This window comes from Dermacentor andersoni, chromosome 2 (genome assembly GCF_023375885.2).
Source record: "Dermacentor andersoni chromosome 2, qqDerAnde1_hic_scaffold, whole genome shotgun sequence".
In the NCBI taxonomy this organism is placed as follows: Eukaryota; Metazoa; Arthropoda; class Arachnida; order Ixodida; family Ixodidae; genus Dermacentor; species Dermacentor andersoni.
In genome coordinates this window covers 211,639,448-211,662,638 of record NC_092815.1, presented here as the reverse complement: position 1 = coordinate 211,662,638, position 23,191 = coordinate 211,639,448, and the positions used below count along the sequence as shown (strand labels likewise).

At 50.3% G+C, this 23,191-nt stretch overlaps 1 protein-coding gene across 1 annotated transcript in view; it reads right to left on the bottom strand.

Annotated features, from left to right (window-relative positions):
• Positions 1–23,191, bottom strand: part of LOC126540110 (uncharacterized) — a 613,572-nt gene that overhangs the window by 229,858 nt on the left and 360,523 nt on the right. The window contains exon 3 of the mRNA XM_050186902.3: positions 4,723–4,849. The gene's annotated coding sequence lies outside the window, so the exon portion shown is untranslated. The remainder of the gene's footprint in view (positions 1–4,722; positions 4,850–23,191) is intronic.

The window sequence follows — 23,191 nt, the reverse complement described above, 5'->3', positions numbered from 1 at the left end:
CCTCTAATTTACGAATTTACGTATTGTCGTAAACAAACAGCCGCGAAAGCACACACACACACACACAGGACGACACAATCGAGCCACACGGGCGTTGCGATCGCAACTACATGTTTTACTTCACCGTGCACATCGCCCGTGTTGTCTGATTTATTCGTTCTATGTTTTCCTGGCGCCGTTTGTTTTCGACGGTGCTAACCAACCAATTCGCCAAACTCACCGCTTTGATTCAGTGCGTCCTTTGAACGAGTTCCCCGCTCGGTCGGCACTACCTCTATGCGACTTCTTCACATACGTAGCAGCGCACGATAAACAAGAACAAATAGAGAGCGCCGGTGACACACCTGGCACTGACTTTTCAACTTTCCTGTCTCTTCGTCTCTCTTTTTCTAGGTCCTTGTTTATCGTGCGCTGCTATGTCATATTTACCAACTCTCAAAAACCACTACGCTTTTGCTTGCTGCACTGTATTAGGCAGCGCAAAGTGTACACAAAACCGAGCTCTCTCTCTCTTTCTCTCCCTCTCTCTCTCCTGGATCGGAGAGAACGCCGGTCTGCCGCGTCGATCGCTACGGCGCTGCGAGGAGGGCCAGTCGGCGAGCATTGCAGCGGCTGCGCCGCGGTCCGGGGCACGCGCTCTGAAAGTGGTGAGGGGGGGAGGGGAGGGGGGACGAAGAGGAGGGATCATTGCGGGCGGGGGCGCAATTTAGGCAGAGCACATCGATCGGGCCACGGGAGCGAGCAGGATGTGAAATGCTGCAGCACGACACGCGCATCGTGCCCGACCAGTACGCGGCTTCAGTGGCACCGCGCGCACGCACGACAACCAAGAAGCCAACAGCGCGCCTCCTCACTTCCTCCCCATCGGACACGTGCCCTTGCGACGAAATTGCGTCGTCGCTCGGTTGCTGCGCCGTAGTGGGACAACGCAACCTCGAGTATATACTCCAAATATTGCGCGTGTTCCGCAAGGCTTTTAAATCTGGGGTCGTGTTGCGTGCGGCGCCATTGCCTGACCTCAGTAAACGGACCTTGCTGATGTCATAACGTTCCTGCTGCCCATATTAGGCGACCAGTGATAGAGCGCGGCTGAATGGAATTCGTTTACCCATCAGGGTCATTATCCGCAAAGCAATTCGTATGCTTGGACGGTGCTTGAGAACGGGCGCTTGTCGATTGTCATGGCCAACGTATTAGTGAATGTGGCCAATCATTGACGAGTCGTTCGTATAGACGCTTCTCGCCGAGTAGTTTTCTCTATAGGAACGAGATGGAGCTTCCGCCGGCGTGCCGCTACGTACTGCACTTTGCCTCACGCGAAAGCGCACGAATGCGAAACCATCGCCTTCACTGCTACTGTGCGATCGGCTGTTGGAAATGCAACTGAGTGATCGGTGACGCACTGTGCTCCATTCGTGCGGCATAATGTGGGACTGTGGAGGGAAGGCGTGTACAGGAGTTGACTGCAAAAATAGTGATTGGCACAGGAATGGAATGCAGCTGCGTGGACAAGTTCAGGGACCGCTGCTACTCAAGGACTGCCCGTGTTGCCAGTCCTTCGCGACGCATGGCTTTCCTTTGATGGTAAAAAAGAATCGCTCATCCACCAGCGTTATAACGCTAACCTACGATCAAATGACTTCAACCCCGAAAGGTCAGCAATAGTGAATACCACTCGTTAAACAGTGACAAAAGGAGTAGCGCCGCTTCCTAGCATATCGGGATTATCGAACGCTATCTACACACATTCACCCCAAGTAACACTTAAAGTTATGCCCACTCTGTCGCCCACGTATCTACAATAAGTGAACGGGCGCGCTACTGAACAAATGCGTCAAAGCGTGGGTGACAGACTGCACCAACAACACACGAATCTACAAAGCTGAACGTTTTGTGATGATCCACAGAGTAAGCGAGTGACTGTGTGTTTTTGCTACAAGCTATCACGAGGTACAGAACATCCATGTTCCAAGTCTAGCGAGCGGCAAGAACAAATCTACCGCTGCTGAGCAAACCCGCGATGATTACGCAGAACATATAACAATCGGATAGTGTCCGTCACGAGAAACGTTGCTGAGTCAGAAACACGAAAGGACGTTGCTTCAAGGTGACTGGCAAATAATGAACGAAGAGCAAGAGACACTGATCCTGATTTATCTCAGAAGTGCAAAGCGTCCGCAGCTTGGAATACATTTCTACACCTTCTGCTAGTACAAGCACCGTGTACGCTGCTGGCATCGTTAGGACAAGGCGTAGTGAGCGCCGAAAACGCTTACATGTCCTCTGAATCATGTCTCGGAAATTAACAGCGCAAAACAGACAAGCACGAAGCAAAAGATGAACACGACACTGGCGCTGACTCCCAACTGATGTTTATTTTGAGGAAAGTCACATTTATATACACAGGCCGACACAGACCAACCCGTAAACAACTAAGCGACTGCGCATGCGCATTAGGAGCCATCCTGGGAACTTGTCGAAACACACGTGGAAAACGTGTGCCAGTGTCGTGTTCTTCTTTTCCATTGTCCTTGTATGTTTTGCGCTGTTAATTTCCCAAACATGAATCATCACCAACTCGCCCAAGCTTCTCTTCTAGTACATGTGCTCTGAAGCTGTGGCCAACGCCTTATGTCGTCCATCTAGTCACCGTAAACGATATCCGCCTAATTAGATGTTTACTGAGCCGTCCCGGGGCATCAGGCACATGTGAAAATGAAAACAGCTGAGGCAAGCAATGGACGCGTCACCACGTGATCAAACATGGCGGCGCCCACGGGACCAGCATGAATAGCGTCTATACAAACCAAGAACATTATGAATTCAGCCCTAGATGATTAATTTTGTGACGTCTATTGTCCGGCGTCTTGGTCGAAAAGCGCACGCGCAAAGTGATCGATGCCATGGGCACGATAGTAATGCATACTTATGGCTCAGAGTTTTCAGTTGAAACTGATTATTTTTATATATTTGGGGCAGCTTCGCACTAGTGGCGCGAAGACTGGGCAAACAGCGAAGCTGGCGGCCCCACCTGGGTTATTCTTGGTTCGGCTAAGTTTATGCTTGGTTATGCTTGGACACTAGGCCAAGTTTTCTGCGTGGTTATGCTTCGAGACTCGGTCAAGTTTTCAGCGTGGTGCCGTACGTTAGCCATGAGCAATGAACACTCAGTCATTAAAGTATGTACAATGTGCTGTTTTTTTATTTTCAGCACCAGTCATTTCTTTCGTCGCCAGATGGCACAACTACACAGGGCAAATCTTCGTCCAGCGCGTCTTCACCCCGGTAAACCTCGACCTCAACGCGTGTGGTTGTACGCACGGTTTTGCTCAGTAACGCCAGCTCGTGATCTTCTCCAACTCGCTGACGTTTCACCGTCGCTTCATCGGTGCGATATTCCGGATTGGACCGAAGTCGTCGCATCCGTTCTCGAGTACAAACGCTTTCGCGTTGCGCTTTCTCTTCTTCGGGAGTGACGTTTTTCTGTCACCCCATCTCTCTCTTAGTCGGAGACCCGGCTGTTATGTCGGCGGGGTGGCGGAGCGGAGCTGCTTTTATACCCGCGTGGTAATATCACGGCATCTCTGCCGCGCATCCGCATCTGCGCATGCGCGGCCTCATTACGACGCGGCGAAGCAAAGCTACAGTGAAGGGGTGCCGGCGCGCACGATGACGTCATCGCTTGGCGAGGTTTTGCTGCGCACGTTCGCCGGCCTAACCACCAGCTTAAACACCAACGCTGTTAAAATTCGCCGATGATTACGATACTTCCTAATGCGAAATTTGAGCGCAGCTCTATACGTGTCTTTATTTCATAATATCTTGGCTGGCGCAAACAATCTGTCTCGTGCGGCACGTTGCAAACGAAGCGAAGTGTGGCGCGACTGCCTCGCTGACCGGGAGATAGCGAGGGGCAGCGCGTGGGTGACGCGTGGGCGCGAATCACAGCCGCCGCCGCAGACAGACCTCCGCTCATGTAGCGCTTTATTTCCATGGCTGGTATCGGTGGCGTAATCGGTGAACAGAGAAGGAGGAGACAAATGAGAGGAAAGACAGGGAGGTTAGCCAGTGTGACAGAGGACGCGCGCTACTCTGGCGCAATCTCGCAGCCATCGTCGTCGCAGAGCCCGGCTTGCGCGGCACTACGCTTTTCTTCTTACGCTTTCGTCATACCCTCCTTCTCCGCTTTCCTCGTAATGCTTTCCTCGCTATCGCTGTATTTCATTCCCCGCTGCACTCCGTGTTCGCTCTTTCATCCTTCGCTGTAATCGTTCGCTCGGTTACGAGGGACGCCGACGCTCGCCGCAGGAATGGGCGCCTAAGAGCTGCGCTACAAAAAGAAAGGTAGGCCAATTTTTTTAAAGGGATTCGGTTTGAACTGAAAGGGATCAGTGACAGCAAATCTATAGGACGGCGATATGCTAACAGCTGCGAGCTCTCATGGAGATTACGTACATACAAAGTGCCGGGCGAAGTCAAGGCCACGCGTCAGCACACCGTAAGCAATATTTAATCTTATTTGCCAATTTGCCTGCTGCTGCGACAAAAACGACAAGCGGGGATGGGCGGTACATAGTGGTGTCGGGGGACACTGGCCCGGGTCCTTGTCCAACTAGGTTCCGCCGTTTTCTTTTCTTCTTTCTTTTTTGAAAGCAAATGAAGATTCTGACACGACATACGATGGAAAAGTCAACTGCAAAGAAAAGGAAGATGAGGGCTTACCCTGCTACCGTCATCCGAGGCAGGTGCGAAAGAGGCGTCACCTAGCGTCCAGCGGAAAAGAAAACCCGACAATTCTGATGGCCGTGGCTTGTCAAGTACAGCTTCCCACGAGATGTGCTGCCCAGACCTGCAAAGAGACGACATCACTTTAAGTATTGGCATTCTGGATGAGGAGCTAACAAACGAAGCAAGAAGCGACAGTACAGGGTTACGATATGCACTCCTAGCACTCAACCTAAGGGAAATACATAACCACTAAAAATCACCTGCCGAAACGCGGAAAGTACGATGTGTACTACAGTGAGTCTGTAACTAGTGCAACTGACATCTGCCCCATTACCATATGTATATCAGCCCTGACCACATAATATGAGCAGCCGAAAATACGAGTTCTGTTTCTTTTTCTCTTAGCCATGTCCTTGCTCAATGTGTTTCTAACTGCAATGCTAGCACATACGAAGAGAGGGATGAACTAATAAAAGGAATAACTAAAGAGTTATGAATGACAAAAAGTACTGCGTCATCCAATGTATAGATAATAATAAGAGAGAAGAAAAGCAAAAGAAATAACTGCTGCAGGAGACGTGAGATAATAGGTTAGACTTTAACACAGCTTCTTGTGTTTGTTACGGTTGTTCTTTGGGGCGAGAGAAGGGTAGCCCGTTTTCAAATCTTCAAATTTTGGACACCGAACATTCATCACCATTACTAGCTTTCGAGCGCAACGAAAACATGCGTCAACGTGGATAACAATCTACTGAATGTAAAGAAATAGTTGGTCGTTCACAAAAACATCAGCACTAAGAACTCGACTTTGTATCTCCACAGCATAGCAGACATAGTTTTTTGCACAATTACAATTCGCACAGGCTATAGTACATCGTCGTTCGTTTTAAATGCCGCACAGCTGAGTTTACTACTTTTTTTCTTTCCCTAATTCAACTGTTTTGCATTTGCTAATGCTTACAAAATGGCCCAGCCAGCCTAATAATTAATCAAGTGAAACTCCCACAGATACGGTGAAGCCGTATCAGACAATGCAAACGAACCTCACATCCACCCATTGAAGCCAGCTTTTCCTTTTCTTCTTGGCTTACTCTGTGGCCAGAAAGCACTAATGCACGCATATGTTCGTTCCCATTCCTCCTCACGCAGCGTAAACCATGTAGCCAAAGCGCGAGCTTAGGGAAGACGGGAAAAAAGAGACGGCTCAACGCTGAGAAAGGGTAGCAACGGTTCGAACAGAACTGTAGGGCCTGCAGGTACAACTCGCACGTCACGGGCGTATGTGACAGTTGGTGAAGGCAAAGCGTCCAGGCGCGTACAACGATCCGCTGCCGACTCTCTTGAGCTCCTTGGCTCCTAGCCCAGCAGAGCAAAATTTCCGTGCCACATGCCTGCAGCACTGAGAAGCGCGGAGGAAATGACGCAGCGGGGGGAGAACGCGAGTGTGAGAAGAAGGGGAACGGAGAACTAAATTCGGGGGAAACGAGCAGCGCTGGAAGAAAACGACAAAAATAAGAAAGAAGAGCCCGCACCGAACGGGCTAGCCGGTCGCTCGCTTCCAACGCGGCTTCGGAGGGAGACACCGGCAGCATTTCCAGCTCAGTAGCTGCTGCCGGCGCGATGAGCTCTCGGTAGACTATTAGGCAAAGAGAGAGGGAGTAAGGGAGAGGAATTCGAGGACAAGCCACGCGCCAACGACTGCTCGACACCGAGCGAGTGAGTTCCAGAGCACCAGCTCGCGAAGAGGAAATCAAAAGCAAAGAAGATGGGAACACCAATAGAGGGTGTGTGTGTGTGTGTGTGTGGAGGGGGGGAGGGAGGGAGGGAGGGAATGGGGGGGGGGGAGTTCAGGCAGTGGCGCAGGAGCACGCGCGCACGCAAGCCACACTCCCGCGATAGCCATTTCGGCAGCCGAGCTTTTGTTGCCTCGCTTTCCATTATCATTGATTAAAGCCAGCGCAGTAGGGAAGCGCCACAGGGAGAGAAAACCTTTCTTCCCACGCAGTGCGGCAGCACATGAGGGTAGGGATGTGACGAAGCGAGAAGCACGCTCAGAGACAGCGCCCGCCGCTTTCGCACGCCTCATCGAAGATACCCAGCACCGCCTATGGCGATGGCCACTAGTACTATACACTCCCTTTTCGTTTGCTTGTTTATTCCTTTTTTAGATTCTCTCCCAAAACCACGCAAGACCACGCCACTCCCTAATCCCGACAGACTCCTTTGATGGAGTCGCCCTCCTCCGAGCCGCATCCTTTCTCTGGCGCAGCTTCGGCCAATCCGCCTATTGTCAAGGAAGTCCCACTGCTTGGCGATGGTCAAACGACCACTGAACGCTGCTTGCTCCGCGGTCGCTTCCGCGTCCCGAACTTCCTGTATCATATTGCCGCACAGAGCTTTGCCGTGACTGCGGTAGCAACCGTCAGATCTGCCACTGCCTCTTCTTTTCTACATGTTTCTTAGATGAAAGAGACCGTAAGCACTTCCGACCAGCCCTGGCGTAGCGTGTGCAAGAAAGAGGGCGTTCTTTGCCGACGTTATCTCTATTTCAAAGGCAACGAACGCACTTATTGCTGCAATGTGTCCGTTTTACCTCTCAGCAACAATATGTAACCACTGAACAATTCATAGCTAGTGGGGAACATTGCGATAAAAATTCTTGCCAACACTTGCAAATGCATTCAATTAAATCAGTAAATCAACCTAACGACCACAATAAAAATCTGACAATCTGCAATGCTGGCTTCGCCTTTCGCTCGGCTGTCATGTGGCGGAGCCTGAAGAAACGCAAGGTCCGTTTCGTGTCACGAAAAATTTTTGAGCCGGTCTCTCCAGAGAGCGTGAGAGAGAAAGAGGTATTTATTATGATATAAAAGCTGAGAGGTCAGCCTGAATCAATGTTCTGACCTGCTACTCGGCGTTGGGTAAAGGGTGTAGACCGAAAGAATAGAGAAGACGTTGATTATGAGGATGAAGATGGTGGTGAAAATCTTGCACGCTCCAAGACGAAGACGTTGATTATGAGGATGAAGATGGTGGTGAAAATTGCACGCTCCAAGACTCTTCAATGCCTCTTGTCCAGTCCGCTCTCATATAAAAATTTGTTGAGAGCCTTCAGACTATCAGGCTGATGACGAGGATCAGGCGAAGGTCCCAATGGCATCTTTTCAGTTAATGGTCCAACGACAAATTTTGACAAGATCTCTGTGAGCGATTTTTCAGTAGCTGCAGAGCTGGGTGTGGAAGGAAAACCTTCTTGCTGCCATAGGAAATAAGTTTGTTTTCTAATCGGAGGGGGGAAAAAAGAAAGTGCGATATGTATGAAACACCGAAATCTGCTCATGACACCACAGCATAACAGTAGGCTGGCTTCTTTCCGTTCGCGTGTTTTCTTGAGGACGCCTCGCTAGTAAACACCAAGTAAGGAAAATCCCTAGTAAGAACAACATTCAAGTTAGCCACGAAAGACCTCACATTTATTTATTTATTTATTTATTTATTTGAACAAAATTTGAAGAGTAATAAGAGCTGTTGGCACACACAGAAACAAGCTGCAGAAGCAGCAACTTCCTCAGCCAGATAAAACAAAAAAGACAATGTAATTAGAGGTTTGGCCGTATAAAAAGGAAGCATAACCACGTAAGCGACCAAGTTTGCTTCAATTGATAGCACTATTGATTCATACCAATATTTTGCTTATAATGAGGCTGTTTGTTATGTTCTGTATTGCCGTTTTATTTTCGTTCGTATTACCCACCCTGCTTGGACCTTGATTTCGTAGTTGGGGCGAAAATTAATTAATTAAAAGTACACTTCGATTCATCGGGAGGTGTTTTCGTAATAGGTGCACTTATCTCTCAGCATCTAGTAGTAATAAAAACTGCCTTAACGTGCAACATCAACACAGAAAACGAATCGTCAGTAATGTTTAGCCCCAAAAAGAGGGCAGAAAAATGAACAACTCGATTAGTCACAAACGTTTCCTTTCTTTTTTTTTTATGGACTTTTTGGGAGCCAGGGAAACGAATGAGGCCTAAATTAGTCGATAATCGGTGACGCTGACTAATGGCGTCTATCAACAAGACGAATATCCCACAGGAACGAGAAAGTAGCGAAAATTAAAGAAGAAATTGTTCAGAGTGATAAAGCAAGCGAGAACGGTGTGTGCCGGTGAAAGCCTGGACGAGAGCAGCGCAGGCAGCGCCGGCACAAGAAAGATTTAAACCCGCAATAAATTGCCACCGAATGAACTTCGAAGGGAGCGAGCCGTAAACACCACGATACGTAAGAAAAAGGTATATAAAAAAGAAAGTAGCAAAGGTTCTAGGAGCAGAAGAACGCAAGAAAAAGAAGAAGAAAACAAGAGGAGGGAGAGTGGGGAGGGGGGGGAGCAATCGAGGCGGCAGATACGGCCGTATCTCACGCGTTTCACCTTTCTCATTTCTTCTTCCACGTACTCGTGGCTTCCAATTTCGTTTCTGCAACCGGCTTATCTCCTCGTCAATTCTCTTTCTTCTTTTGTAATTTCTACTTTCCATCAGGGTGTCTACGAGTTGAGCCAAGACGCAGGCACTAAAACGGAGACATACCTCGGCGAGGCAGTGAAAGAAAGCAAGCAGGTGGGGCGTTGAAAGAGACAGAGAGAGAAAGTGATCGCCACTTTCACCTCGAGGCCAAATTAAACCGTCCGGCGGGAGGGATTTGTCACTAGGGAAAAGAAAGGTGCCAGGTCGCTGCCGCTTATGAGACTGCCTCACCTCGCCTCCCTCGCTTTGTTGTCTTTTCGACACCAAAGAAGCCGTGGCGCGAAGGAAAGAACCGGATAGCTTTCTCGGGCAATTCGCCGTACGTGCAACTCGAAAAACTTTCTCTGTCGTGCTGAGGGGATAAATTCACTGCGCACAACTTCAACGTGCAGCTAAGCTAGCAATTAAAGTGAGCTAGTGGCTACAAGGGAAAACGCTACCAAAGATGGGAAAAGTAAGCGATACAGCAAAATATCACAAGAAACACTTTTTAAATGATCTGCCTAAACAAGTAACATTCATATATCCAAGAACAGCTACATCTATATGGATATGGGACGAACACAACCGCTTGTCAGATTCACGAAAGGAGTGGCGTATAAGATTATTCGGGCTAGTAACGACACGTGCTAAATCTTACGAGCAAAGGAGGGGAAAAAAAGAAAGGGTGCATTTGCCCGCGCACTGCGGAGACTACACGTGTGATGCGCGTTTTCTGAAATTAGCTACATCGGCAGGACTAAGGGTCAGAGCCAGCCATAGGCTAAGAAGTTGCTTTCTCCGGGTTTAGTTCGCGCTCGAGAGGACACATCTCACATCGCACTGACGACCGGCAATCGTGCGTCGCATGCACAGGAAACGCGTACGGAAGGCGACAGGGCCACGAGTTGCTAACGTCAAAATTGGTGACACAGCCTTCAGCAGAACACTTAGGAGACAGCAGACAAATTGAGTGACGCGAAATAGCAGCCCTCCTGCTATTTTGCGGAGCCAAAAACTCAACAAGGCGTTATTTGCGAGGAAAGTGCCCGTAGGTCAGTATCATCAGCGTGCCTCGCGTGAGTGTCTTCCATACAGGAGGAGCCGCGTCCATGGACCACCTGTTGTGCCTATTTGACTCAAGGGAAGCGACTAGAGGCCATAACGTTCGAACCAATTCTCGGTAGGATTTTTAAACTATCTATATATATACATTATATATATATATATATATATATATATATATATATATATGTGTGTGTGTGTGTGTGTGTGTGTGTGTGTGTGTGTGTGTGTGTGTGTGTGTGTGTGTGTGTGTGTGTGTGTGTGTGTGTGTGTGTGTGTGTGTGTGTGTGTGTGTGTGTGTGTGTGTGTGTGTGTGTGCGTGCGTGTGTGTGTGTGTGTGTGTAGAAATACGGTACTTTTCCTTCTTTTTCTCGCATATGGTTAAATCAATACGACCGCGAAAGTGCGAAAAACACCAGAATCCCCGGCCCCGTGCTCAGCTGACTTTCTGCGCTTCGCGCATTCGCACAATTCGATGGCAACAGTTGTTCGTGCGTCCTATTTCGCGCGCGACTGTCTATCCGCAGCTTCCCGGCCTCATTTCCGAAGAGACAGCCGTCCGAAGCGGGGCGAGAAGATGGCCACCAAATGCGCGCCGCCAGCTTATCCAGAGATTAACCGCTCCGTTCGCGTCCCCTTCAAGCACGGCTTTTCGCGGCACCTGATGATGTCCAACGGAAAAGAGGCCAGGGGTAGGCGTACACGGAGGACCGCCAACTGCGTCCGCAATTCTTCGGGGACAGCTAGGCCAGCCCATATGAAATGTGGAGTCTCTTCCCGGAAGGAAGGGAGAGAGCCGCTCTACTCTGGCGTCGCCAAACCAGCGAGCCTCATCAACGCTAAGCTCGTCAACGAACAAGCGTTCCAGCGCGAAGAAAAGGACGGGGGGCGAGCGAGAGCGGCGGCAAACGAACGAGGCTGCGCGCAGGCGACTTGAGCCGGGGCATAATTAAACTTTGCAAATCATCGGCTCTCCCGCGCGCCGAGCCGAGCTCCGGACGCACCTGCATTATCCTCGCGGGTGCTCGAGCGCGCCCGGGCGGCCGCAGCACGTACTGCGTTTCTCGCACCCTCCGCTACGGCGGACGCGCTCGCTCAGCCGCGCAACGTTTTGCGCTCGCCGCCGAATTTCGTGCAAAGTCTGTCAGCGCGGAAGCGTACGCGGCTGGAGGGAGAAGGAGGAGAGAGGCCCGGGCTTTGTCTCGGCAGCAAGTGGGCGGCGCGCGCATCCATCATCCTTAACAACTCAATTTGCACAACAATGGACGGTCCGGCTCAGGGCCAGAATGCAAGGGTCCGCGGCAGCCGACGAGGGTTTCGAATTATTAAACGGTGCCCCCTTTTTGGCCGGGCCGCGCGGCTCGAAGCGTTGAACGGCTCGCCGTCGAAAGGGCGCGCGCCTACGGGGCGCAGCTTGCGAACGCTGCGCGATACGCGACGTGGCCCTGGCGGCACGCGAGAAGCGCTGCAGCGATCGAGTGGAACGGCAAGCGGGAGGGAGTCACTCTCCTCACAGGGAGAACCCCCGCCGCCTGTGCGAGAATGTTTAATTCCGAACGAAACACCTAAATTCATCATCGCCGTAGTTGGCTTCCTCGACTAATGCTCGTGCGAGTGCGCCGGTGCAGCTAGTCGTTGTACATAGCGTGTACAGCCAGCACATAGCTGCCCGCGTGCTTTTGCGTTCGGGAGGCGCTTGCCGCGCACAATCAGGAATTCGTCGATTACGGCCGAAAAGGAGGAAACTCGAGCGGTCCAATTGGGGAGCGAGGGAGAAGTAGCGCTGCGGCAGGGGTAGAGTCTGCTGGAGCGGTGTTAGCCTGACACGTTGAACGCCCAAAAACATGAATTTGTTAATTACGTGGATAAAACCACGTTAGCTTCCTCGATAAGCAACAGGAGCTCTGCTGGAGTTCTCAAGCACAACAGGTGTAGACGACCACTTGCAGACGTGTATGTACATCCACCTGTGATCTTAGCTTATTTAGCTATCGTCCTTGATGTTACCACTGTGTTTTATAGAGAAAGTGTATGTGACTAGGATCCCGGCGTTTCTTCGCCTCCACTGCCTAAAACTGAAGTAATCATAGCAGGAGACGCGCCCCGCGTGCGCCGCTGGCTTCGTTGCAGCACCACCAAGTGGCGCTCCACTCCGCACGTCCAAGGCAGCGGCGTAGCCGGCCATGCGGAGCATAGAGTGTCTCACTATTACACCTAGAGAGAAATCAGGCGCCACCGTCTATGGGAGTTTGATAAGAGGCGCCGTGCAGTCATGGGACTGACGGTACATGTGTCTCCGAGGCTCGTGTTGGCTGGTGTTGTAAGAGGCTTCGTCTAGAACGTGGATTTGGCTACACAAATAATGCGTTCTTAAAGTAAAACCTTCATAAAATGTTTCAATTCACGCATATTACATCTTTGCTCACCTACAATGCATAACGAAGCGAAGAAAACCAAGAACAGACGACAAACTGTTCCAAAGCGAGTGCGAATCTTGTCGTCTGTCTTTGAAACTTTAGCGGCCCGCTGGCACTTTTTACGTTTCATATAATTGTACATGCAATAACAAGTTATCATAGTTGAACAAAACATGCTTTTGTGTAATAATGAAGCTAAAGCAGCTTTTTGCGTGCTGTTTTAGTAGAAAATTAATCATTGTGACAGACGGAACGGTGCTTGCCTGGCTCTCCGAGAACGATGCCAATCCGAAGTCACAATATACCGGCATTCCCATGCATACCACAGCGCGGCAGCGCCAGGTTTCCCTCTAGGTAATATAGTGAGAAACTCTATGACGCGGAGGAAAAAAACACAAAGATCGCCTTCGCGCATAGCGTTCGCCGCAAGCGTTTCCCGGTAAAGATTGCGGTTGCCGCTTGCAGCGCCAAGCAACCGATTTCATCTGTGTTATGATACTGCTATGAAAAGGGCACGCATAGTTAGGACTCCTTAAGAGCAGCCTGAACACATTGAGCGGCGACGGGAACAGCAACTTCGATGTGTACAACGGCGTCGTGCTCAGGCTAGGTAGGGCCCAGTTCAAGGCTATGTCACCATGACCTATCGGATCAGGCGATACTGCAGATTCGCTGGCCGACTGCCTTCACAGCGTGGATTGGAACCCATTATTTGTATTTATAGCTTGCCTCAAGTAAAGTAGAAAACCGGACGAGCATTTGCTTAGCCTCCCTGCCTTACCTGTATGTACGCTGTCTCTCTATATTCGCTACTCTCTCTATGAGAAAAAAAAGGGGGAAAAAAACGTCGACTAACGTTCTAGAGCCCAGACGCGCCAGACCGAGCTGCCATCGCTACAGATATTGGCTCTCCTAACACCTTGAGGACAGAATGATACGTCTTTCTTAAAAAATCGTAGCTTCGCCAGAAATGCGGAGTACTGATTGTGATAGCAAATCATTAGACAGCTATACGCACTTAGGTCGGTAGTTTTATCAGCTATATAAACAACTATATAGATTCGCTTACTCACTAAATTAATAAGCATGCACGCACGCACAAGCAAACATGAACACATCTCGCTGAATGACCGCGGAAAGTCGTTGTCAGAACACTGGCTTGATGAAGAGCGGCAGCAGCGGCGAGCGAATTCCGCATCGTGCTGCCTCCCGCTTCAAGCCGAACTAGGCTCGCGAGAACACAACGCACACAAAGCCATCAGTTATCTTGGCTCGGCTATCCTTCGAACCCATCGGAAATCACCTTCAAGAACGGACGCGCGGTAGCCGCGCCATTAGAAACGCAGACGCGCGCTACTCTCCCCCTTTCCGCCCCCTCCCCGCATCTTAGAGCATGCATATCTCCCCGCTCCCTCCATGCGAACTGGACAAGTCGGCGCGCACCCTCCCCGCCATGCGCGCACGAGAAGACGCCGCCGCACCAAACGACCATCCTTGTCGGCTCACCCTCGCATGATTTCCCTCACACCTACAGGATACGGCGTGCGGCCGCGATCTTATCGCACTTGGACAATATAGGGAACCTCACGGCGACACCGAAGCCGGCGACGGCGAAGGAGTGTCCATATAATTTCCATCACGATAAAAACTTGTGTCGCGTCACTTGGCGTCAGCGCGTACACGTAGCACGTTAATCGACCAAGCAGACTATCCCACAGACTACGAACAGTTAATTATAGACTATAAGTCCCACAGGCCACTTATGCAGCTTCTTTAAAGAGAAAGAAAAAAAATGCATTCAGTTTAATCAAGAATCACGTGAAACGATTCTAACAAGATTGGACTTGATTACGCAGGGTAAGATATATAGGCAGACGTCGGCCAGCTAATTGATTTGATCCATGATTAACCTCTCTAAGGGCGACGCCGCTGTGGCATGCTCCTGACTAATTTCGGCTACCTGCGGTTCCTAAAAGTCCGCATACATATCGGTGTTAAATCGCGTGTTTTAGCATTTTGACCATACAGGAATGCAGCTGCCGAGGCCAGACATCGTACTCGCGCGCTCATGCACAGCAGCTAGCGGGCGTTGAGCCGAAACGGCCTTGAAATTAATTTTAGATTGTGTGGTACAGCGCGAAGCAGGGACAAGGGACGCAAGGAAAAAAACGAGGACAACGAGGACCTCGTGTCCCTTGTCCCTGCTTCGCGCTGTACCACACAATCTAAAATGGAAAACCAACTAGCCCAAACCATCACCCTTCTAACTTAAAATTCAGTTTTGTGTGGCTGACACTAAGAGATCTGTATCATCAACTTTTTACGAGCCCCGCGGAGCCAAGGGTGCTACAGAAGCCAAGCTACAGCGCTTACTATTCGAGCAGTGGCTTCGTAACTTCCAGTCAAGGTTGTACAGGATATTGGTTACGGAAACCGGCACTGCGAAATGAGAAAGAAAGAAAGAAAGAAAGGCAATACCTTCAAACCAAGCGCGCCCGCGAAGGCACGGAACAAATAAAATATGGACAAAAGGAATTGCTGTTCAGTAATCGCCATTCCAACTGTAGTCTCTTGACTACAGCTTGTCTTTGAAAGTTCTACGCTAAACACGCTCAAGATAATGTGCAGCGCTGCACACAGTAATAACTGCAGGAAGCGTCAAAGCGCCCAGTACTAAAGGCGAGCACGAATGAACCAGCGATCTAGAAGGCCGGAAGAGGGAGCAAAAAGGTGCTAATACTATATAAAATGAAGAATACATTCCTTACGGCCCGTATCGTTTCTATTTCTCCCTTCGTTCGCGTAAACATAGCTACCAGAAAAGCGAAATAACGATGTCGCCAAATTTCACATCCGCGCAGCGCCCTTTTGTCGAAGAATAACGATCGCCCCGAGGAAGTTCCGAATAGGAGAACTCGGCCGATACAATTAGTACACTGAGGCTCCGCGAACACATTCCGACGGGGAAATATGCGGAGGAGAAGATGATGAGAAAAAGATACGCTAAGTTTCTTTTCTCTCCGATAGACTCGCAATCGCGGAGGCCGCTCCGTTCACCTGCGCGCGAGCTGGAGTATCGATCGGATTACAGAACGCATCTTTACTCTCGTTTCTCGTGTTCACCCACATATTTCTTTCACATTGTGGCCATTGATTCGTCCAAGGGAATGTGCTGCACGGCTTCTATAGTTTATAAGAATAAGAAATAGAAGAGTACACACTATCTTTCCCATGGAGTTATGCTTCTGCATGTTTCCGCCGAGATATCGATTGAAGCATAGCCAGAGTACGTTTCTGATTATCGCTGGCTTTCTTTTCTTACACTCCAGGCGCACTTCCGCCGTCGTCGTCGCCGGCGGCACTGCCGTGGTGTTCCGTGCAAAGTCCAAGGGCGATAACAGAGAATTTTAGTGCGTCCAGTATTCCGGTAAGCGCGGGCGGTTTGCCGGATGAGCGGGGGCGTAAACGCGAGCGGCCAGATTGGTGGCGCCAGCTGGTGTTGCAAACTTCAACCACATGAACACAGAGCCAATTGCTATATTCTTCTTAGCTGCTGGTGTAAATTTTCGACAGCGGCGTAATCGTGTTCACAATTACGCCGCTGCCGAAAATTTGCACCAGCAGCGAAGCAGAATATAATAGGTTACTGCAATTCTAGCTCTGTGTTTGTCAGGTTGAGCTCTACGCCACCAGGAGGCTGCACCACTCCGGCCGCTCACGTTTACGCCCCCGACCATCCGGCAATCCAGCCAAACCACCCCCGTTTGCCGGAATAGCGGACACGCTAAAAATCTTTAACATCGTCGCCGCGCGCCGTATGCTGTGTGTGCGAGTGAAAGCTTGCGAGGGTGCGCGGACGATGGAGACTCAATCTCACGCTTGCATGGGAGGAAAGCGGTGAGGAATCCCGTTATCTTCCGTCGCACGCAAGTCACCGGGAGGGGGCGTTCTACTCTGGCGGCTGCTGCGCATGGGGCGGAGGCGCGCGCCCTATCTTACAAGACATCGGCGATGAGTCCAGAGTTTGAGTGCGCCGCGGGCTCACAGCTTCGTGGGCGCAATGTGCTGGCTGCTTAGTTCGCCTTGAAGCGAGAGGTAGCACAAAGGTAAATTCGCTCGCTGCTGCTGCCGCTCTTCGTCACGCCAGCGTTCTAACAGCGAGTTTCCGCGGTCATTGAGTGAGATGCATCCATGTTTGGTCGTGCGCGCCTGACACCATGCTTGTTAATTTAGTTAGTATGCCCATCTTTACAAGGTTATACGGCCGATAAAGCTACTATCCTTACTTAGTATAGCTGTCCATTCAATTTCTATCGCAATCGATGCTTCGCCTTTAGGGCGCAAGTGCGACTTCTTTATTTAAAGCCGCACAATTTCGAAGCTTTCTCTTGCAGTTCGTCGTAAATTTCCCATTCTTTGACGTCACCGTTTCTTGATCCCTACGGAACTGTGTGGGTAGCTGCGGAATTGAGGGTCCGATGCGCACTGCAAAAAGCGTTCGAAATAGCACCCTTGCTGCATGGAGAAGGCATTAGTGCACAAAGCAAGAATTTCTCAGTGTTATTCACTCGTTTTTTCTGCCTGTATCGAGCTTTACTTTCGCTTTCTGTTTTACGCTATCGTACGCGAAAAGAAAAAAATTGAGGAGCATGGACTTGCCACTTCGGAAAATCAAACGAACACAAGAAGGCCATCGACTTTCGTGTGCAAAAGAAAAAGGAAAGAATATTGAATGAATCCCAATGTGTTTATGGATGAGAATCCTCAAATTCGATGCTTTTGAGGGGTAAGTGGCAATCTGAACTTGCTCTCTCTTTTTCTTTTTTTTTGCGGAAGAAGGAAGAGGGACTGTTGTATACATGTGCGAGAGAAACTACACTTCAAATACTGCTCCGGCTGAGTGCCAAACAAGTCGGTGTCAAAAGTAAGGCATGAGCTAAGTACACCGGAAGCGAGTGAATAAACAACGCACATTAGCGAGCACTCTATCTTCTCCTATATCGTGGCGACTATTGAGGGCTTGTACGGTGTGTATTACGCACGCAGAATGGCGCAAGCGCGCGCCCACAGGCAGACACGCATGCACGCAAACACACGCACACCATAAGCGCCTTGTTGGTGAAAACAGCGATTGCTGAAAACGATATCGACGGAAAGCATACCGAAAGCTACTCTAGTCAACGACAATGGTCTGGGAGAAACCCGACGTTTCAGCGGACAAAGTATACGAAAGAAGAAGAGAGACGATGTCTTTCTTCCTACTATAAATTATTTGCAGTACCTCGCGTTCTCGGTCCAGATGTAGGTTCTTGGCGAAAGAAGCGCTTGCGCGCCTCCGGGCCTGAGTTCATATTTTGCCTATTTTCTCCGAGTTCTCTTCCTTTTAAACGGTTCTTTCTCATCATTTCGAACTCCCCCATTCATACGTGCTACCTGCATTTGCTGCCGTTGATTCTATCGACGTTCCGACGCTTTCATTCGGACTCAGAGTAACCAAATAAAACAAATAGAAGGAAGGAAGAAAACAGCACAACAGAGGGTACGCGCCACTCAGCTCAACCCGAAAGACAGCCATGGCTGCGTAGTTTTGTACCGAGTCCCTTTGCCTCCGCTGTACAGAAAAACACGGGCGCAGAAAAAACGAGCAAGAAACGCGCGTCGATATGTACCTGCACCAACCCAATGCGATTTGCCGTGCGGCTTTCGATTTTGCTCGTCTCCCGCGCTGCGCCGTACTTATGGGAACACAGGGGGCCGACATATGTGCGGGCGTGTTTCTCCACGTGTACACTTCGCTCTCGCAGCCTTCTCTGCCCCGAGATGTGCGCGGCCCTCACGCTCTTAGTTCTGCGAACGCTACAACGGCCCCGCCCTCACGCACACGAGCGACGTTCTCACTTTTCTTTTTCTTAGTGTGCGTGTGTACTCCCCCCCCCCCCCCCCCCCCGCCTTCTCGCGGCCAATTCCTACCCACTGCCGCGCTCTAACGTAAGTGCATTTGGGTCGCTCATAACGATCAGCGCGACATGGCTTCGACTTCGATCCTGCCGCCCACCCACCCTCTCGAGTCGAGCATCGAGCGACGACGACGACGACTTTTCGCAGGGTCCCTTGCGAGTCGCGCGAACGCAGCGCAGTCTCTCTCTCTCTCTCTTTCTCTGTGCAAAGGTGAATTGTTCGGCGGCGCAAACGAAACATAGTGAGGAAAAGCCAGGAGAAACGAAGCGGGATGAAATACACGACAATAGAACGAGCGGCGCGGGAGAAAGTGGCGTACGTACGAACTGCGCCCCTCAGTTGGAGGTATAGGGGACAGCCATCGAAAATCGATGGAGAAGAAAATATGGCGCTTCCTCGGACCCCACCTCCCTCCCCCTCACCTATTTCGATCTGCTTCTTTTCTCACCACCCTTCCACAGTCGCAAGTTTCTGGCTACTGAATCGTCGGTACGTCCTTCTGCGCGGCGGTCCGCAGAGTCTTTCTTTCGTCGCGTGTTCTCCACGACATAACAGATGATTTTTGGCACAGAGACTGTTCTTTGCTTTTTCCTTACCAACAAAACCGCGAACGAGGAACTCTCGTGTCGAAGAACCTTCCAAACGCCAGTGCCCGGTTTCATTTTCTTTCATGGAGGAGAGTGCGCATGTTCGTGCGAAGTATGTTCGTTTCTCGCCGCTTTTCTTGGCCTACAGTTTCGCGAGCACTTGAGCGTACGCAGGGGTGAAGCCTGATGAAAGGCGGGTGTAATAATCCTAAATCTTAACACAAGATGATGCCTGCGGCCTTTCTGACGGTAGTGTTGCGAGATGATGGAACGGGCTCGCGCAATGTGCCTAAAGTGCGCTCCCAGCACTTCCGCCGCAATGTGTGTTTGTATTGGTTGGTCTAGGGCGATTGCAATAGTCGCCCCTGTTGACGCGCATTCAGGCAAACCGAGGCAAGCTCCGAGAGCCACAGCTCGAATAGCCCGCAGAGCACGAAGGTTTTCCTGCAAGTGTTGAATCAATACGGGCAAACTGCATCTCAAGAAAGCTCAGAAAACGAGCCCTGTACAATTCCGACATGGCATGCACTGGCATTCCCCAAGTATTTCCACCCATAAACTTGAAAATCTGGGAGAATTCTGTCAGGCGCCGTTTTTAAGCAGGTCACGTGTGGCCTCCACGAAAGATATCTAGCAGTGCTTCCTGCCTTTCCCCTTTCTTCTGTCTCTAGGCGTACGCGAGTGCGCCATAGTATCTTGAATTTTGAGTTTGGGCACGACATTCTGCGCACAACGCTTGGTGACAGAAGTGTACAGGAGTGCGTCGCATGAGGCCACGAAGCCTTACGAGCGAAATCTCGCAACAAGATGTTGTCCAAGTAGATAAGTGTGTGTGTGTGTGTGTGTGTGTGTGTGTGTGTGTGTGTGTGTGTGAGTGTGCGCGCGTGTGTGTGCGTGTGTGTGCGCGTGTGTGTGTGTACGTGCGCGCGCGCGCGCGCGCGCGTGTGTGTGTGTGTGTGTGTGTGTGTGTGTGTGTGTGTGTGTACGTGTGCGTGTGCGTGTGTGTTAACTGTTCGACTCATAGTGGACACGTAAATCACGGTGAGGGAAACCAAGAAAAGTAGAGAAAAGAAGGTCGTCAAGGCAACGGCAAGCGAAGACGAGAATAAGAAATCAGGGCGGACGGTGCTGCATTCACAGCTCAAGCAGGCCAAACGGGTACATCTTGCTCCCAATGTTAGTCTTTTTTCCCCCTCCACTCTTCCGAGGAAATCCGAGTCAGCAGTTTTCTCCGCAGCACGACATCAGCCAGACCGATGTTCTTGCAATCTTTTCTTGGCCTTGCTGCTTTCTCGCTCGCCGGGTTTCAGCACGAGACAGAACTTCAACGAGCATTAGGCGTTCACAGGCAACGCCGTAGGCCGAAGCAAAAAGAAAAACAAAAAGAAAGAAAGAGAAACACGACGACCAGACGCCCGCTGAAGAACAAAATCTGAAACGCAAGGCACGTAATCCAGGAGGACGAGGCGGCTACGCCACCAACCAGCTTTCTCATTTTTAACGCGTTCTTGAACCCACCGCGTCCACACACAAAAAAAAGAGAGAGAGGAAAAAATAGAAAAAAAAAGATAGACGTGGTAGAAACAGAAACAATGCCGCTCGCGAGATAAAAACAAGCAAAATAAATTTGTCGGATAACCAAGCAAGCACCGGTTCAAAAAAAAAGTTTAGTGAGAGTGATAGGGGAGGTGGGAAAAGAGAGAAGAATGAACCGGCAAAAAAAAAAATTGCAGCGTTTCTGTCAACGACGCAAAGTCGGCGGCGGGGTATTAGAAAGGCGCGTAATCGCAGTTCCCTCTATTTGGCCCGCGTCCGCAGCCACAGAGCGCGCAAGAACAAATCTGTCGCGCTCGCCAGCTGCGGGGGGGAAGCAACCTGGCGACATCGCGACGACGGTGCAGCCGCTGAAAAGCGGGCGCGAGCAGAGAAAGCGCGCCGACGCACAACATCGACGCGGACCTCAACGTCGCTCTGCGACGACCGAAGAGCGCGACCGACATGCGGGGCCGACCGACCGTGCCCCTGCGAGGCGGCAAAGCAAATGAGCTTCAGGCGTGTGGCATATATCTCGTTTTTTTTTTCTAAATTTATTTCCTTATTTATTTGTAAAGTTCTTCTCCATCTCGTTCTCTCTCTCCCTCTCTCCCTAGTTTTGTCGTCGTAATATCTCTCGTGCCGTGTTTTGGCTCGAAATGGAAATGCGATGCTAACTGTATTACGTGCTCTCCGGTGGCGGCTCGCATGCACGAGCGAGAATGCAGCACGCAGCGAGCACCGCGAGGTGGCAAACTCTCGCGAGGGGGCCGGCGAAACGCAAAGAAAGCTAAATAAAGAAAAGGAGAAAACGCGATAACTGAAAGCCAAGCGCGGTACGTAAACGACAGCCAGGAGCCGTTCACCTTATTCTGTCGACCTCGTAAGGCCAGGTGCCGCAAGCAGCCTTTCTTCTTCTTTTTTCTCCTCCGCTACTTCTCGATGCAGTGCATTCCTTTTTTTTTTTTTCTTGACCGCTTAACAAGAACTTCGTGACTAACAGCGCCTTTGGAATGCCTGCAGCTAGAATGACATCCCGGCTGGCATACATGTGAATTCGCGTGCGTCTCGCGTTCGCGAATTGTATCGAGCTACCCTTTAAGGAACTTTTCTGCCAAAAGTTCTACAGTCACTCCAGAACTGAGTACACTCGAAGCCGGTTATAACGAAGTGGTTCGTGCGTATAAAATTTGGTTCGATATATGCAGTACTTCAGTATAACCGAACCCGGATCGAACGGCACTTCTGTGATGAGCTTGTTATACACGGGTAGAACACAGCTGCGTTACAGTGCTGGAACACCCTCCAGCACTTGTGGAGGTAAGAAACAGAAATAACGTGGGAAATGCAATGCGGTTAAACCAACGAGAAGGTTCTGCTTTGCTACGCTACACTGGAAGAAGGGTGAGGAGGAAAAGAAAGCCCAACAGAACAGCGCGCAAAGAAAGCAAACGCACAAAAAAAAAAATAAATAAGAGGAGTTGGCGAACGCCCCGCGAGTATCCAAGTCTATCTACTAGGTCACTCGAATGCAGAAACTGTAGTCGATCGTTGTTGTCTTCTGTTTTGTGTATGTTGTGTATCTGTGTTGTGAACTGCGCGCATCATTTCGTTGTTCAAGCCGTCCATCTGGAGTAGCATGTAGAGCGGCCCCAGGGCCCATCGTGGTCCTCCTTCAGGAGACCCCTCACATGATTCTCTCGTGAATCAATAAATTCGTTTGCCTACCTACCTACGCGTCCAGCCAGGCGAACATCTCGCGAATCCGTGAAATATATATATATATAGAACTCCCGAACGTAGACACTCGAATAGCACCTTGACCGATTTCTGGTGTGACGCCCGCACAGGCCGGCATTCCAGAACTGTCTGCTGTGAAAGCAGCAGGTCATCGAGACGTGGCGATGCGGTTGCGAGCGGCTGCCTGTGTCCGCCACAACGAGGACAACAGCAAATAAGATGTTCTGTAGTTTCCTCTCTGCCGCAGTCACCACAGGCAACTAAGCCGGACTTGGTCGACCAACGCGAGGTCGTCGCCTAGACCCGGTCCACGACAGAGCGTTCCTGGAATGAGGGACCCTCCCACCTCGAGCGACGAGACACCGTTTCAAATAAAGGTTTATTCACTCATTCATTAGGAAAGCATGCGCAGGACGAAAGTGATGTGGGCAGATTTTATGGCAAAGGCTGTAGGGGGCCGCGCAAAGTTCGATATATCTTGTATCCAGCTCATTCAAGCAAATTATTTTCCGTCCGCATTATCTTCCTTCGTGGTATTTATTGCAAAGAGAAAGAATGACGTGCGTACACGAACTACATACATTATTTCGAGCACGAAATGGTCATATCCATTGACAAGCATGTGAGCCGTACAAACAAAGAAAAGTAACCTCATACA